The sequence below is a fragment of the Phalangium opilio genome, unplaced genomic scaffold (assembly GCF_054372755.1).
Source record: "Phalangium opilio isolate 3A_F unplaced genomic scaffold, DU_Popi_V2 ptg001170l_1, whole genome shotgun sequence".
Lineage (NCBI taxonomy): Eukaryota > Metazoa > Arthropoda > Arachnida > Opiliones > Phalangiidae > Phalangium > Phalangium opilio.
In genome coordinates, this window is record NW_028324255.1 from 11,586,964 (window position 1) to 11,606,614 (window position 19,651).

Here is a 19,651-nt window from a genome sequence, read left to right on the forward strand (position 1 = left end):
GCTCAACTAGGTGTCAGTAGTGGCCTACTTGAGAGGCCAGTAGAGAATAAACAAGCAAAATGGAACCATGGACTATTACACTGGCCGCTCAACTAGGCGTCAGTAATGGCCTACTTGAGAGGCCAGTAGAGAATAAACAAGAACTGGCCGCTCAACTAGGCGTCAGTAGTGGCCTACTTGAGAGGCCAGTAGAGAATAAACAAGCGAAGTGGAACCATGGACTATTACACTGGCCTCTCAACTAGGCGTCAGTAGTGGCCTACTTGAGAGGCCAATAGCGAACAAACAAGCGAAGTGGAACCATGGACTATTACACTGGCCTCTCAACTAGGCGTCAGTAGTGGCCTACTTGAGAGGCCAGTAGAGAATAAACAAGCGAAGTGGAACCATGGACTATTACACTGGCCTCTCAACTAGGCGTCAGTAGTGGCCTACTTGAGAGGCCAGTAGAGAATAAACAAGCAAAATGGAACCATGGACTATTACACTGGCCTCTCAACTAGGCGTCAGTAGTGGCCTACTTGAGAGGCCAGTAGAGAATAAACAAGCAAAATGGAACCATGGACTATTACACTGGCCTCTCAACTAGGCGTCAGTAGTGGCCTACTTGAGAGGCCAGTAGAGAATAAACAAGCAAAATGGAACCATGGACTATTACACTGGACGCTCAACTAGGAGTCAGTAGTGGCCTACTTGAGAGGCCAGTAGAGAATAAACAAGCAAAATGGAACCATGGACTATTACACTGGCCTCTCAACTAGGCGTCAGTAGTGGCCTACTTGAGAGGCCAGTAGAGAATAAACAAGAACTGGCCGCTCAACTAGGCGTCAGTAGTGGCCTACTTGAGAGGCCAGTAGAGAATAAACAAGCAAAATGGAACCATGGACTATTACACTGGCCGCTCAAGTAGGCGTCAGTAGTGGCCTACTTGAGAGGCCAGTAGAGAATAAACAAGCGAAGTGGAACCATGGACTATTACACTGGCCGCTCAACTAGGTGTCAGTAGTGGCCTACTTGAGAGGCCAGTAGAGAATAAACAAGCAAAATGGAACCATGGACTATTACACTGGCCGCTCAACTAGGCGTCAGTAGTGGCCTACTTGAGAGGCCAGTAGAGAATAAACAAGCAAAATGGAACCATGGACTATTACACTGGCCGCTCAACTAGGAGTCAGTAGTGGCCTACTTGAGAGGCCAGTAGAGAATAAACAAGCAAAATGGAACCATGGACTATAACACTGGCCTCTCAACTAGGCGTCAGTAGTGGCCTACTTGAGAGGCCAGTAGAGAATAAACAAGAACTGGCCGCTCAACTAGGCGTCAGTAGTGGCCTACTTGAGAGGCCAGTAGAGAATAAACAAGCGAAGTGGAACCATGGACTATTACACTGGCCTCTCAACTAGGCGTCAGTAGTGGCCTACTTGAGAGGCCAGTAGAGAATAAACAAGCGAAGTGGAACCATGGACTATTACACTGGCCTCTCAACTAGGCGTCAGTAGTGGCCTACTTGAGAGGCCAGTAGAGAACAAACAAGCGAAGTGGAACTATGGACTATTACACTGGCCTCTCAACTAGGCGTCAGTAGTGGCCTACTTGAGAGGCCAGTAGAGAATAAACAAGCGAAGTGGAACCATGGACTATTACACTGGCCTCTCAACTAGGCGTCAGTAGTGGCCTACTTGAGAGGCCAGTAGAGAATGAACAAGCAAAATGGAACCATGGACTATTACACTGGCCGCTCAACTATGCGTCAGTAGTGGCCTACTTGAGAGGCCAGTAGAGAATAAACAAGCAAAATGGAACCATGGACTATTACACTGGCCTCTCAACTAGGCGTCAGTAGTGGCCTACTTGAGAGGCCAGTAGAGAATAAACAAGCAAAATGGAACCATGGACTATTACACTGGACGCTCAACTAGGAGTCAGTAGTGGCCTACTTGAGAGGCCAGTAGAGAATAAACAAGCAAAATGGAACCATGGACTATTACACTGGCCTCTCAACTAGGCGTCAGTAGTGGCCTACTTGAGAGGCCAGTAGAGAATAAACAAGAACTGGCCGCTCAACTAGGCGTCAGTAGTGGCCTACTTGAGAGGCCAGTAGAGAATAAACAAGCAAAATGGAACCATGGACTATTACACTGGCCGCTCAAGTAGGCGTCAGTAGTGGCCTACTTGAGAGGCCAGTAGAGAATAAACAAGCGAAGTGGAACCATGGACTATTACACTGGCCGCTCAACTAGGTGTCAGTAGTGGCCTACTTGAGAGGCCAGTAGAGAATAAACAAGCAAAATGGAACCATGGACTATTACACTGGCCGCTCAACTAGGCGTCAGTAGTGGCCTACTTGAGAGGCCAGTAGAGAATAAACAAGCAAAATGGAACCATGGACTATTACACTGGCCGCTCAACTAGGAGTCAGTAGTGGCCTACTTGAGAGGCCAGTAGAGAATAAACAAGCAAAATGGAACCATGGACTATAACACTGGCCTCTCAACTAGGCGTCAGTAGTGGCCTACTTGAGAGGCCAGTAGAGAATAAACAAGAACTGGCCGCTCAACTAGGCGTCAGTAGTGGCCTACTTGAGAGGCCAGTAGAGAATAAACAAGCGAAGTGGAACCATGGACTATTACACTGGCCTCTCAACTAGGCGTCAGTAGTGGCCTACTTGAGAGGCCAGTAGAGAACAAACAAGCGAAGTGGAACTATGGACTATTACACTGGCCTCTCAACTAGGCGTCAGTAGTGGCCTACTTGAGAGGCCAGTAGAGAATAAACAAGCGAAGTGGAACCATGGACTATTACACTGGCCTCTCAACTAGGCGTCAGTAGTGGCCTACTTGAGAGGCCAGTAGAGAATGAACAAGCAAAATGGAACCATGGACTATTACACTGGCCGCTCAACTAGGCGTCAGTAGTGGCCTACTTGAGAGGCCAGTAGAGAATAAACAAGCAAAATGGAACCATGGACTATTACACTGGCCGCTCAACTAGGAGTCAGTAGTGGCCTACTTGAGAGGCCAGTAGAGAATAAACAAGCAAAATGGAACCATGGACTATAACACTGGCCTCTCAACTAGGCGTCAGTAGTGGCCTACTTGAGAGGCCAGTAGAGAATAAACAAGAACTGGCCGCTCAACTAGGCGTCAGTAGTGGCCTACTTGAGAGGCCAGTAGAGAATAAACAAGCGAAGTGGAACCATGGACTATTACACTGGCCTCTCAACTAGGCGTCAGTAGTGGCCTACTTGAGAGGCCAGTAGAGAACAAACAAGCGAAGTGGAACTATGGACTATTACACTGGCCTCTCAACTAGGCGTCAGTAGTGGCCTACTTGAGAGGCCAGTAGAGAATAAACAAGCGAAGTGGAACCATGGACTATTACACTGGCCTCTCAACTAGGCGTCAGTAGTGGCCTACTTGAGAGGCCAGTAGAGAATGAACAAGCAAAATGGAACCATGGACTATTACACTGGCCGCTCAACTATGCGTCAGTAGTGGCCTACTTCAGAGACCAGTAGAGATGGGGTTTACTGATTTCCGTGTAGAGACAGACGAGATTAGGAGTGGCCTTACAATAGGGCGACTATAGACACCTAGTTGAGAGGCCAAGATGTGGGGAAGTTCACTTTGGTGACATATGTTTCGTTATTTTGCGCGCATTAATAGTACAAAATGAATTTCTTTTGGGAAATTTCGCTGAGAACATTAGGTTAAATAATAAAAAACTGTTAAAACAGTAAAATCATACGAAAACGTTGCTTCTGAAATATGCCTAATGAGTATTCAAATAGAGCTGTTCATAGCATTTTCTCCGTCATCGGTCTAGCTTTTTGATCTAGGAAAAATACTACTATTTTTACTACTATCCTACTAAAAAAAATCCCACTATCGAAGGCGGCCTCGTAAATAGGAAAGATCCTAGTTTTAAAACGCTGACTCGAATTTCATTTTATATCTTTGAGTTGTTGATTTTATTTTTATAATTATCACTTACGTAACTGTTATTAGTCGATGAACCCAGCGAGAACGGAAACTGCCAAAATTATTAGCTAATTTTGCAAAGAATCTGCAATTTAATTCTGCAAAAATCTACCTATTATTTTATGTCAGTTCCATTAAGTGATCATTTAATTTTGAACTTGCCAAACAAATAGTGAGCAATGATAACTCCGTCCCAAACTAGTTACAGTTTTAAAACGCTGACTCGAGTTTCATTTTGTTCATACATTTAATTTTTTTCATTCAGTTGATGATTTTTATTAGTAAATCAACCTAACGAGAGCGCGATATCTTAGAATATAAAACCTTGACCCTAACTTTTAAGCAGACGAGTCTTCAAAAACGATATCATTGGTGAAATTAAAAAATTCTCTCTGCTTAGCGCGCCTTCCGTCGGGGAAAACTTTAATTTCTTTTTTGATTAATATGATAATATTAATTGTAATGTTTAAGTTCCCAAGTAGAAATCTAATCTTGCCTAGGATTAAAAAGATATATAATAATTATAAACTGCAAAAAAAATTGCAAGCAACACAGCGCTATAGGCAGTCTGGCGCGCGTGCGAAGTCTGTCTGTCTCTCCTCTAACGCCATACGATACAATATATATATACGACTGCATCCAGTGGAGAGCGCGTCGGGGGGGTCCATATCCTTCTACCTCTCTCTTCTCTTGACTCTAACTTAACTCGCTCTCTGTTATAAGCGACCGTAGCTACGTGGTAGCGCGCGCGGGCGGGCGTCTTCACTGACGTCTCGAGAGCGTTGACGTTGGTGTGTTCGAGTCCCTTCTGGATTTGGAAATTTACGAAATAAAATAAAATGAAATTCAACTACCCAGCTCCATCTGTTCGCATTTTATTTCAGAATTTGAATTCCGCACGCGAAAAAAAGGGGAAAAAGAGGGGGAAAAAGGGGGAAAGGGGGAAAAAAGGCGCCCAGCGTTCCAGCAAGCATCAGGACAGTACTTTCGCTGATCTAAAGAGCGCAAAAGTAAAAAGAGGGTACGCGTTCAGTGCTCGAAACCACAATCTACCGAATAAATGGAACGAAGTGTAGGAAAGTAATCAATGGGGGTAAGCAAAACGAAAGACTTTATTTCTTTCCGAGCCATATAGTATTAAGGCATTTTTATATTTTTGTATTATTCAGCCTTATCCGGCAGGTGATACAATTGGGCCAATCACAGCGTCTTTACTATTGCTAAGGTCTATTGTTCTAGCAAACTCGGGCTCTGGGGACCAGGGAAACGCCGGAGCGGGGCGACTCACAACCAATCACAAGAGAGATGAACCGGATGCGAGCAACCGCTTTACAACCACGAAATAATCCCTCTTTGACGCGTTTGATATCAGATACTGACGACCATGTTTGGGGGGAAGGGGGTCGGCTGCCTTTTTCAAAAAAAAAAGAAAAAAATCAACAGTCCGTCGACATTTCTGCAGTCCTTCAAGTGCTAGTATAATGCAAAAAAAATATGTCCCCCTATTGAAAGGTGGGCCGATCAAATAATATTAATTTAGTAATTAGCCAACTCACGTTTTTTTAAAACACGTTCGACATTGGGATTTCCATTCTTTTTCATGGGGAACGCATATAGAGTCGAAAAGATTTTTCTACGAGATATATGAATTTTTGGTTCAAAGGTTTCACACATGCCGAGCAATGTCGTAGCCTCTAACATTGTATAAACTGGAAAGGATGTAGTTAGTCGGTTGTTGATCAAAGCGTCTAGTTCCTCGATTAAGTGTGTTTGTCCGTGCACTTTAATTGAATTGTGTCTCTCTATATTTTCTTTCAACACTTTTCTGGGTAATCCCTCTATTGCATTCTAAAAGAAAGGTATGAGGAGTAAAAATAAGAGATTCGGAATGTTTTTCTTCGGAAAGAGTATCCAACTCGGCTCTTCAAGTGAAGAACAATTTTGCGTCTATAACAACTGCTAAGCATTTTCCTACACAAAATCAGCAGACCATCATCAATTTCTTAAAACTAAATACATCAACCTGAACTCAAACGCCGCACAATATACTTTTCTAAACCTAAGGTTAATTTAAAGTAAGAGGTCCGTTGACAGTACGTAACCTTGGCCTTTTTCGAAATATTAAGGAGAAAATATTAAAAAAAAATAAATAATCTCATAAAAAAATTATTTAACATTTAATTAGTCTTAGAAACAAGGACTACTGCACCGCCTTTGGTTTAGTGGCGTCTTATAAATTCTACAGGGCCGGTAGGCCCTTGTAGATATGACTTGACACCCTTTTGTAACGTTAAAGCAAAATTCACATGCTTTTACTAAATTTCCTATGGAAATTAACATGGCGTTTTTCGTGATTTACCCCCACTTCGAACAGAAAAACTACAGCGAAGTTACTTTTCGGAATACTCTTGAATTAACAATTTAGTATTCAAGGTGTGCTATCGGATAGTTTAATTTAAATCAATTAACTCTAAGTATGTTAATTTTAGTTAATTCTGAAAGTACGTCAAAAATTACTTTTTGGTCAGACTATCTAGCAGTAGACGCTGACAAATTACTTTCATCCGAGCTTGAGCACCTTTATATGTATTTTCTAATTAACTGTAGCACCCTTAATAAGAAATACGTCGTTATCAGGTCGAATTTTCGTCTAGAAAAGTAATTCAGGTAAATGATTACAGTTAACAGAGGTTTTTATATCATTTAAAGTAAGTTTTTGAACGTTCTTTACGGCCAAGGCTTAAGATGTATTTTAGTTTGTCTATGTAATATAGTCTTTATAGTGTCTTTCCCCTTAAAGATAAAAAAGCTAATTTCCAGCTCTGTATTACAAAAATACGCAGTCTGCTTCGTTTTCTGCTACCAACAAATATAGGAGGTATACAGGGTTTCATTATTTGTTAATCTCACTAAAATGCTACTAATTGTGAAGATGTGTGATATATTTCCTTAAACTAAACCAATGTAGAGGAATTCCATGTTTACATCAGCACAAATTCTCTCAACGTAACCACGTTGGAAACAGAGGGTTACGTATGAGGTATACAGGGTTTCATTATTTGTTAATCTCACTAAAATGGTACTAATTGTGAAGGTGTGTAATATATTTCCTTAAACTGAACCAATGTAGAGGAATTTCCATGTTTACATCAGCACAGATTCTCTCAACGTAACCACGTTGGAAACGATTCGTTAAAACAATTTTTTTCCTGGTGAAACAGTCCGTATATGATATTACGTTTTATAAATTATTTGTTACCAAGAGTGGATTGTTTAATTTAGAAATATAAGTAACAGTGGTGCTGGTTAATCCAGGAGAACATTGTCTTTACGTAATTAGTCAAATAAATTCCATGTGCAGATTTTTTCAACGTAACCACGTGGGAAACAGAGGGTTACGTTCGCTATTTTCACAGTCCTTATTGCCGTTTGTTTATATGTCAGAATTGCTATGAATTGTTTAGGTATTTGATTTAATTACTGGTATTTAAGCGAAACTATGGAATCACATCATTCATTAACATTGTAACCTTTGTATTGATCCGTTGTAACCAGGCTTGGAAATAAGGTTTATTTCTGAACTAGTCCTCCGGACCAGTGACCCCTGACGTCTTAAATATGAAACTGGTCCCGGGACCAGTGACCCTTCCCCTATTTATTTTTCTACTGGTCCCAGGACTTGTGGTCGTTCTCTCTTCTAAAAAATCTCTCTCGGCTTAGGGTTGTATACACAACTGGACTCCTGGAGTCGAAATTTATGTTAAAATGAAAATAATTAAAGAGGTCCCATATCAATTTTTAATAAAAGTAGGAATTAATAAACTAGTCATTGGGACCAGTGACCCTCACGTTTTGAATAAAAAAAGTGGTCCAAGCTATTAATTAACTGGTTTTTGACCTGTAAACCTGTCTTATTTCCTAGCCTGGTTGTAACGGGCTCCCCGGTACAACATATTTAATTGTTAATCTTCACGTTACCGCAAATTTAGCACGGGGCACGATAAAAATTGAACGCCATGTGTTGGAACTAATCAAAAACTCATCTAAACATTAAAATTAAGGTTAATAATTTTTTGAAGCTCAATTTATAAGCTAAATCAATACTGTCAAACCACAATCCTTCATTAATTTCAACATAATTAAGTATAATTAGGGTGAATTTAAACATAAAATATACATATTTTGGATAAAAACTCGAATAAATTTTAAATGGACTACTTAATTATTATTTAAACTATATAGCTGTTGATAAAGCCTCGTATTTCTATTTCACACTTAATCAAGATAAACTTTAAATTAAACTTAATCCGGATAAACCTTTAATTAAACTTAATCCGGATAAACCTTTAATTAAACTTAATCCGGATAAACCTTTAATTAAACTTAATCCGGATAAACCTTTAATTAAACTTAATCCGGATAAACCTTTAATTAAACTTAATCCGGATAAACCTTTAATTAAACTTAATCAGGATAAACCTTTAATTAAACTTGATCAGGATAAACCTTTAATTAAACTTAATCAGGATAAACCTTTAATTAAACTTAATCAGGACAAACCTTTAATTAAACTTAATCCGGAAAAACCTTTAATTAAACTTAATCCGGATAAACCTTTAATTTAACTTAATCAGGATAAACCTTTAATTAAACTTAATCAGGATAAACCTTAAATTAAACTTAATCCGGATAAACCTTTAATTAAACTTAATCAGGATAAACCTTTAATTAAACTTAATCCGGAAAAACCTTTAATTAAACTTAATCCGGAAAAACCTTTAATTAAACTTAATCAGGATAAACCTTAAATTAAACTTAATCAGGATAAACCTTTAATTAAACTTAATCCGGAAAAACCTTTAATTAAACTTAATCCGGATAAACCTTTAATTAAACTTAATCAGGATAAACCTTAAATTAAACTTAATCAGGATAAACCTTTAATTAAACTTAATCCGGATAAACCTTTAATTAAACTTAATCCGGATAAATCTTTAAATAAACTTAATCCGGATAAACCTTTAATTAAACTTAATCCGGATAAACCTTTAATTAAACTTAATCCGGATAAACCTTTAATTAAACTTAATCGAGATAAGCCTTTAAACTAAACTTAATCGAGATAAGCCTTTAAACTAAACTTACTCGAGATAAGCCTTAAACTAAACTTACTCGAGATAAGCCTTTAAATTAGACTTAATCGAGATAAGCCTTTAAATTAGACTTAATCGAGATAAGCCTTTAAATTAGACTTAATCGAGATAAGCCTTTAAACTAGACTTAATCGAGATAAGCCTTTAAACTAGACTTAATCGAGATAAGCCTTTAAACTAGACTTAATCGAGATAAACCTTTGAACTAAACTTAATCGAGATAAACCTTTGAACAAAACTTAATCGAGATAAACCTTTGAACTAAACTTAATCGAGATAAACCTTTGAACTAAACTTAATCGAGATAAACCTTTGAACTAAACTTAATCGAGATAAACCTTTGAACTAAACTTAATCGAGATAAACCTTTAAACTAAACTTAATCGAGATAAACCTTTAAACTAAACTTAATCGAGATAAACCTTTAAACTAAGCTTAATCGAGATAAACCTTTAAACTAAACTTAATCGAGATAAGCCTTTAAACTAAACTTAATCGAGATAAGCCTTTAAACTAAACTTAATCGAGATAAACCTTTAAACGTAAGGTGAAATTAACCCAAAACACGATTTTTTGGTGAAATTCATGGATACCTATTTATATAAAATTAAAACTACACTTATCTTTCACCCAGTCTCAATTTTCCTATTTAATCTTTACAATTAAATGAGCACTTAAGTCCATATTTAGACCCATTTCAAGTCCATATTTAGACCCATTTCAAGTCGATATTTAGACCCATTTCAAGTCGATATTTAGACCCATTTCAAGTCGATATTTAGACCCATTTCAAGTCGATATTTAGACCCCTTTCAAGTCGATATTTAGACCCCTTTCAAGTCGATATTAAGACCCATTTCAAGTCGATATTTAGACCCATTTCAAGTCGATATTTAGACCCATTTCAAGTCGATATTTAGACCCATTTCAAGTCGATATTTAGACCCATTTCAAATCGATATTTAGACCCATTTCAAGTCGATATTTAGACCCATTTCAAGTCGATATTTAGACCCATTTCAAGTCGATATTTAGACCCATTTCAAGTCGATATTTAGACCCATTTCAAGTCGATATTTAGACCCATTTCAAGTCGATATTTAGACCCATTTCAAGTCGATATTTAGACCCATTTCAAGTCGATATTTACCCCCATTTCAAGTCCATATTTACCCCCATTTCAAGTCCATATTTACCCCCATTTCAAGTCCATATTTACCCCCATTTCAAGTCAATATTTACCCCCATTTCAAGTCCTTATTTACCCCCATTTCATGTCCATATTTACCCCCATTTCATGTCCCAATTTACACCCATTTCATGTCCATATTTACCCCCATTTCAAGTCCATATTTACCCCCATATCATGTCCATATTTACCCCCATTTCATGTCCCAATTTACACCCATTTCATCTCCATATTTACCCCCATTTCATGTCCCAATTTACACCCATTTCATGTCCATATTTACCCCCATTTCATTTCCCAATTTAATTTTTTACAAAATAGATGGGATTAATGCTCATTTTACTTAACCACTCAAGTTAATCAGATGTTAACGGGCGTAGATAGAATTTTAATTTAAGCCATGATGTTTGTCCCATTAGACCAAATCCAAAACCGCCAAATTGCGGTAGTTTTCAGCCGAATTGGAATTCGGTCGTAAGGCAGGCAAGCGGTTAATTACCATAGTACAATTAACTTGAATTGGGTCAATAGGGCCTTAAAACGGAGTAAATAGGGTCTTTAAATGGGTAAACAGGGACTTGAAATGGTGTATTGACCGGTTTGTTTTACACCATAAAAGTTGTGCTAAATATGGAAAAAAATAAATATTTAACAACTATTTCACTTCACTTCGTTTAATAATGTGACAGAGGTAGCGTACTTTTTCCATACTTTTAACACCATTAAACTACGTAATATAGAAGTTCAACAGATTGCCTAACAAAGATGTTAAAAACCACTGTAAATGGTGCATAAATGCCTAATATTTCCTTAATACTTGCAAATAATATTAGCAAATGGCGTGAATTGATCATAAAAATGGAGTTAAAGTACACCCTAAATGATGTCTTTTTTGGCACCGGAAAAAACAGCATATATGGTGTTTGAATGCACCGTTATATTTTAGAGTGAAAATGTATGACGGTGAAGCAAACATGATTATTCAAAATTTAATTACATTAAGACTGAAGTGACAGATATTATAAAAAACCGTCTTGGTTTGGACCAAGGCCGAAAAAACAAACGATATGTTTAGGTTTATCAATTGACTGAAGTTTCAGATATTGAAATTTTTTTCTAGTTATTTTTATCCACTCAATCCTTAATCAATATTTAATTCAATCAACTGATTTTACAGTTAATCGATCTAGTCCCTCTAAATTAATTGAAAAAATTACATATCTACGCTTTTTCAAGAACAATTACATTTTCCGAAAACAGTTTATCATGAAATTAATTATTTTGAAGGGATTTCGTGTCGATGCTTACTAACTTGTAAGCACCTTGACCAACATAGTTTTAATTGTTGCTGGCTTGACAAATTTTCAAGTTTGCACCAAAAGAAGTTTAAATCTGTTTTAAGTTGTTGATAAGATGGTCGTTTACAGTGAATGTCGTCTACTTAAGACAAAGCAACAAAGTTTATCCTGTGTAGTTAAGGGTAAAGATCACATAAACAGAAATACTTCTCAGTACCAATGACTTGTTATATTCATTTCCCGCGGAGATAATATGGTTAAACACATCATTCATTACTAGTTATGCCAAGAAGGTCACATTTAACTCCGACACCCCCTCCCTTCCTCTATTTTCCCAATATATTGCATTTTATAATCACCAGTGGTTCCAGTGTATGGGTCATCTGAGCCGTCGCAACACACTATATTATATTACCATATAGATCGAAACCTTTTCACATTAGTAAACGGTACATGACACTCCGGACTTGCCCGCCAACCTTATTAACCTAACACTATAAAACATTCGTGTACATGAATGGTTATGGTTATGGCTTGACACTCGCTAGCGCCCGAACGACCGATCACTCAGTGTAATCGGTGTACAGTACATTTGTAAGTGAGTTTGGAAATTACATACAGAGAAACTAAAACACAGGTGTGATCCCGCCATTGGGGTGTTTTCTCTCTTTCATTTTCTCGCTCGCTTAGAAGCACCGCTATAGGCAGTGCTAGTTGACTAGCCTCCTGCCCGTAGTGAACTTTGGCACCGTCTGGCGATGACCCTTGGTGCGAGGGAGAATACACCCCAATGGTGGCCTCGCCCCTGTGTTTTCCGAAATGATTTTTACGCTTGCTAAAATGATTACACGTAATACGTAACCGGTGTAAAGTAGGGGGGTGATGTTTCAAATGAAGACTGAGTTATGACCAAGAAATTCTAAAGTATGGAAATGGAAGTTCCAGGGCAACTTTACCTTCATAGAGGCGACAATAGAAATGTAGCATTTCGATATACGAAATTTAATGTATAAATTCGCGCAACACCCTGGTTTGGCATCAATTAAATATTTACATTTTCCATTCGAGTCATGCCAAAGTTCGCTTGCTCTTTTCAGACATCCAGTAGAACATTTCAAATATTCAATACTGATCCCTCAACACGTACTCCCTTCTAAATAATAAATTTCATGATAAAATGTTTTCGGAAAATGTAATTGTTCTTGAAAAAGCGTAGATATGTAATTTTTTCAATTAATTTAGAGGGACTAGATCGATTAACAGTAAAATCAGTTGATTGAATTAAATATTGATTAAGGATTGAGTGGATAAAAATAACTAGAAAAAAATTTCAATATCTGAACTTCAGTCAATTGATAAACCTCAAACATTTCGTTTGTTTTTTCGGCCTTGGTCCAAACCAAGACGGTTTTTTATAATACCATTTGTGGCATGCTGGAGTACTAATTATAAACAATATTTATTGTTCCACTTGAATATTTAGTTTCTATATTCAGTTTCCTGATCACCTGATCACCAAAAATGTAACGTCGTATATTTTAAACACGTCACAAGTGTTTTGAAAAATTGCGCTGTCAATCGAAAATAATAGAAGCTAGGACGATGTTACAGTTATATTATTTTTAGTTATGAATAGTATCGAAAGTAAATTTAAACGTTTAGTACTCTTCGTATTCTTGTTAAAACATTTTCAACACTCCCATAAAGTGTCATTTTTAAAACTTATCAAATTAAAGTCGTTAAGCCTAAATGCATTTCTAAAAAGTCTGTATCATATTTAGTGTGCAAATATTCCATATCGGAGAAACAGAAACCGGAAAACACCTGACGCCCTCTACTGATTTGCTGGAGTCCCACCTCATATTTTAACTTGCGTGAAAAAGTTTGGTCCTGAACGTTAGACTCAAAATAGAAATTTGAATATTTTTGTGAGGAAAGTCACCCTTAATAACATTTTTTAAATTCAAATGTACAACTCTAAAGGTTGGATATAGGTGGGAGTTCTTTTATATGTAGCTTCTTGCTGCAAAAAGTAAAAAATATAATTTCAGTTCGTTACACCAAGAACGGATTCATGCTGATAAGAGCATAGGGCAATAGCTTTATCCTCTGGTACCATCCTCGCATACTTGGTTGAGAAGATTCGTCTGCTAATATTTATGTCACGTGACTAAAAGCGTTCATTTCTATAATCTATATAGTTGCTGCAGACCGTCATAGATGGCGGAATGAAGTGACGCGAACCTACACCAAGTATGCTAGGACGGGGACAGAATATCTCGTACCCTATGTTCTGAGCATGAATCCGTTCTTGGTTACACATAGTCAAGTGAATCAATGAAGGAGTGGAAAGTTTGAGACTACACTCCAGCCTTTGAAAAGTATAAACTTGAACTTATAATAATAATAATAATAATAATAATAATAATAATAATAATAATAATAATAATAATAATAATAATAATAATAATAATAATAATAATAATAATAATAATAATAATAATAATAATAATAATAATAATAATAATAATAATAATAATAATAATAATAATAATAATAATAATAATAATAATAATAATAATAATAATAATAATAATAATAATAATAATAATAATAATAATAATAATAATAATAATAATAATAATAATAATAATAATAATAATAATAATAATAATAATAATAATAATAATAATAATAATAATAATAATAATAATAATAATAATAATAATAATAATAATAATAATAATAATAATAATAATAATAATAATAATAATAATAATAATAATAATAATAATAATAATAATAATAATAATAATAATAATAATAATAATAATAATAATAATAATAATAATAATAATGAAATGAAATGAAAAGGAAGTTTATTGTGCACTTAAAAAACTGTACAAGTAGTTCACGAGAAAGTACACAGTTAATGCGGTACTAAGTATACCGGAATCATGAATTATTTACAGATCAACGGTGCTTAGGTTTTATGCACATTCTATTTGTATAATAATAATAATAATAATAATAATAATAATAATAATAATAATAATAATAATAATAATAATTCTTTAATGTACACAGCAACAATACAAAAGTACCTACAAGGTTGTGCACAGTATAAAATTATATTATGTTAAAACCAGAAAAAGAAACAAAACTTTCCAATATGGAATTCGTCCGTAGGGGATAAAATAAACTATATATGTTAAAATTAAGTATACATTAAGATAACTCTAAATAACTAAAATTATCTTAAGATATTACGTAAAAGTACCATCGATTTTAGTTTTCTTTAAGTTGAAAACACCATTAAACAAGTCTAAAGAGTTACCAAAGTCGTTATAATTAGTCATCATCCTATTTAGTGGGTTGACTTTCAAGTTCTTGTAAAATAGTAAACGACTTCTAGTGTTACAGTTCGATACATTAAAGCTTATCTGATCCAAAATATCCGTACAGGTATTTTTATAATTTATGATTTTAGACAAAAATATTATGTCAAGTTTTAATAAAACCAACTGTAGTCTTTCTAGTTGTAATGACAGTAGCACTTCGTCGTAATGGTAAGATTTCAGATTCGTGAAATACGTCTTATAGTAAAAGATAAATTTTCTTTGTACCGACTCCAATTTTTCTAGATTAGTTTTACAAGTCTGGCTATAGCTTAAGGAACCGAATGTCAAAATAGGACGAACAATAGTTTTGAATAGTAGTAAAAAACAGGAGTGTGAGCGGATCTCTCGTGATATGCTCAAGGCCCCTCCTAGCGTTCTGCGTGCCCGTGTAGAGGTATAGTCCACGTGATCCGTGAATAAGAGTTTATGGTCAAAGATTACCCCCAGGTCGGAAATACTCGTTTCGCGATCAAGTAGTTTATCATTGAGCTTATAGTCAAACAAAATGGGACTGTACTTTCGTGTGTAGGTAATCATTTTTGTTTTGGTTTCGTTTATTGGAATGTTATTGGAATTACACCATCTTTGAATATTTAGTAGGTCATTCTGGAGAGTTTCGCAATTTTTGATATCTGATATTGATAATGCGCACTTTATGTCGTCGGCGAATTGATATAGTTTAGAGTTAGATACGTAGCTTGGAATATCAGCGATGTATATGTTAAACAATAGCGGACCCAGTGCGGAGCCCTGAGGTACTCCACAGGTAACATCGAAAAAGATGTCAGAAAAATGGTTGTTGCATTTTATGAAGTTTTTGCGGCCTTTCAAGTAGCTTTGAATCCATAGTAGTAAAGGGCCAGATAAACCCATAGCGGATAATTTCTTAAGTGTTAGTTGGTGTGACACTCTATCAAAGGCTTTAGAGAGGTCTAAGTAAACCACATCAACCTGCCCAGAATTTTTTGTCAAAGGTTCTACGAAGCTAAGGAAAGATAAATGATTGGTGTCCACTGAGCGTCCCTTTACGAACCCGTTTTGAGTTGCAGGGAGATTTGGGGTGAACCATTTATAGAGGTACCCATGAATTATGTAGTCGAATACCAGTGCCAAGGAGCTAAGAATAGATACTGGACGGTAATTATATAAAAAATTAACATGAATAAAATATAATTACAGAAATGGCAATTATCTTGATTTAACCGATATACGTATCCAGTTCCATATCTCTGAGAGCCCACTCCAAACTTGTTTGTTTCGAAGCGTACCAGATTTCACCGATCAAGGTCAAGATGGACAGCATCATCAAAGCCCCGAACGCTATAAACATGACGCTTATATCATGGAAGGTCGTCTTCGAAAATTCCATATTTTTTTTTGAATCAAATATCTCGAGCACCGTTGTTGGTTCAAAAGGTAATTCGCTCGGACTCTATGTCCAGATTCCCAATAATGCATAACTCTGCAGTCAGAGTAGCAGACTTACATTACCAATGAGTCAGAAAGAGTCCCAAGCACCTGGCGTCAGTGGCGTCGCCAGGTTCTCGAATTTGGGAGGGCTTAAGCCCTCGCTAAAGTATTGTGTTGCCAATTTTTCAAAACACCATACCTTTATCATGACACTCTCTTGTTTATAAGGCGAATATTAGAGTAATAAAATAAGGAAAAGTAATTAAGGACTGAAAGCACTGTTTTATCACAAAAGCTTTCGCATCACACAAATTAATTTTATTACCGTTAAAATGTTTGAATATAACTTGACATTGACTATATCAGAACTAGACTAAACTCGAGTGTGACTAGTAGGCGTGGTTAATTGAGGGGGGGGCAGTTAATGGCAAAGTTTCAATTATTCGATTCAGTGATCCTAGGTACTTTAGTAGGTAGAGGACGGGGAGAAATTATTTTTTAGACCTTGCTTCGGAAGCCAGGCGATTGAGGCGAAATGGGGAAAATGTTGCCCTCAGTGCTCGGGACGGTCTAGGTATAGCTATGCGATAGAAAAATCGTGAAAATAGTCTGTTACGACTGTATACATACGCTCTAGAGGATATAAATATGAAATAGTGTTTCTATGTTTATTTCACTTTCATATAGTAAAAACTTCAATTCACCCCAACTGAATAATTAGGAGAGGCTTTCGGTTAATATAAGGGGGCGCTTTTAAGAAATTTAAGAGGGGCTTCAGAGAATTTTCAGGGGGCTCAAGCGCCTTCAAAAAGCCCCTGGCGACGCCACTGCTGAGGCTGGCGTTTCATTGAAATGGCTTTAATGAGCGTGCTAACCCGCTTTCCTTTGACAACACTTATTAGAAGACCCTGACGTGTATAATCACTTAGCAAAAGAACCGAACAACATTCAAATATCAACTGACTGTCATCTCATCGTGAAAGACCAAGGAGGGAAAATCCGACACCGAAACCGAGTCCTTATTTCGGTTTTAAACTATAGATATTATAACAAAATAATAACCTTTGTATGTGTTTACCACTATATTAACATAGCAGACAATGGGGGCAATTCTCTTACTTTTTAAGCGAGTTATCGCAAGTGGTAACTATCGTCTAAACGGTTGGTGGCAACCTTGTGCATTCTATGAGAGCGCGATATCTAAATAGGTGATTAGTCATAGGTGTCATTGAACCTTGAACGAAAAGTGGCGAAGTCTCGCGAACAAAATGCTCTTTTCACCCGTTACTTTTGGAAAGAATCTATAATTTGTCTTATGTTAACGCTGTCGAATATCAGTGCATGCTGTTTCACGTTTAGGTTGAACAAGGTGACCCAAGAGCTGGGCTCATAATTTTGGCCACATCGTACCGAACTCAACAGTCGTACAGAAAATTTGAGTGAATAGCCCCTCGATGCGCTACTTTAAAGTTTGATATAATGATTACTAGTAATCCTAACTTCAATGCACTTACTTCTGTTGTAATTATAATAGTGCGACACAAATAGAAAACTTTAGTGATTACCCTCTCCATGCGCACCCTTTAACAGTGCAAAAACGATTAATCGTAACGCATAAGTAACCCTAAATTGAAGTACAGAAAAACAGACTGATTGGTCCCTCAATGCACTATCTTTCAAAGTGCTAAAATCATTACCCGTACCGTAAATCTGAGTGAATATCCCCTCGATGCGCTATCTTCAACTGTGATAAAATGATTGCCCGTAATCTGTACATCAATAATTTACTTTCTTTTATACTTGTAATTGTGCGACACAAACAGAAAACTTGAGTGAGTAGCCCCACGATGCGCAGCCTTTAAAGTGCTAAATTAATTACCAGTAACGCGTACCTAAACCTTAATTGAAGTACAGAAAATCTGAGTGATTAGCCCTCGTTTCCCTGACCTAAAAATTAATTATCTGGGCCGTAATCCTTACTTTCATAAATTGACCTATGTTAAAATTGTACTATACTATATTAAATATATAAAGATACTATATACTTTCTTTTACTTTTAAAATTATTCTCCCTTTCTTGAGAAACGCACGTAACTTCTGGGATAGTGATGAACACCGACATAAGACCATTCTAAATATACCATCTGTATATACTTGCTTTTGCATTTAAAGTTAAACTCGATTTCTTTGAATGTTGAAATAGGGGAGCGGGGTTGAATGCGTGAATTCCTTATTGTCGACGGGTGACAGAAATTTTAAAGGGAGAGTTTAACACCATCCATTATATTAAAGCAATCCAATAATCGTTTTAGATATATCGAGAAAGCGTAAAACGCAATTCCCTATCATTAAGCTCACTTGTAAGTGCAATGCTTAAACTTACTAATATACGGGATTTACGAGAGGTATTTCTGTGGGCGCTGCCATAACCTGTCGGCGGCCTTTAGTTAGTGGCTGACATTCCCTGTCGTCGAACGCGATCCGTAGCCTTGGCAGAACAACTCTCCGAAAAGGGGGCGGTAACCTCGTAAGTCCCGTATAATCCCCATCCATGTAAAATAAACGAACGAAAAATATCACCTCTCATTCACTGTCCCTTCAACGACGAACCAAACATTTTACTACTACTACTACTACGAGAATGACAACAGGTCAGGTCATACTAAGAACCTCATCGTAGATGTACATCATACGATGTGGCTAAAAACTGATACTTTAAAGCATAGCGCGGCTCCTGTGGATCCCCTAAAAGTTGACTTTCCTTACGAACTCCAGTTTTGGCTTGGCGAAGCTAGAGGCATTTGTGGGCGGGATTTATACGTGCATGTATAAATCCCGCCCACTAGCCTTTGCCAAGCCAAACCCGGAGCTCAGGAGGAAAGTCCCCATGTAGGGGATCCACAGGAGCCGCGCTATGCTTTAAGTTACAGTTTAGGTTTCCCGCGTTGTTGTTTTTGAGAAAATAGAGCCTCCAGTTCCCAACTTACGATATATATGTTCCTTCATAACCTTTGGAATATTTTACCTCGTGTTTATGACATTTTTGATGAAAGTTGACGCGTTATTTGACATTGATATAGTGTCAAACATCGATAAAAAAGGGTTTTTCCCGTAATGTAGTGCCTTTTTCTGTTTGTAACCATGAAGACAAAAATATTCCAGATGAGTTAGAGTGCTGATAAAAACTGCGTTTCCCTTGTTGAAGATAGAATTCAAGTCA

The 19,651-nt window shown here is 36.8% G+C and overlaps 1 long non-coding RNA gene across 1 annotated transcript; it reads left to right on the top strand.

Moving 5' to 3' along the window:
• Positions 1-6,381: 6,381 nt before the first annotated feature.
• On the top strand, positions 6,382-7,477 carry LOC149587277 (uncharacterized). Its single transcript, XR_016380328.1, has 4 exons — positions 6,382-6,647; positions 6,824-6,858; positions 7,111-7,200; positions 7,263-7,477. It is a non-coding gene; the product is annotated as an uncharacterized LOC149587277 (long non-coding RNA).
• Positions 7,478-19,651: the final 12,174 nt, after the last annotated feature.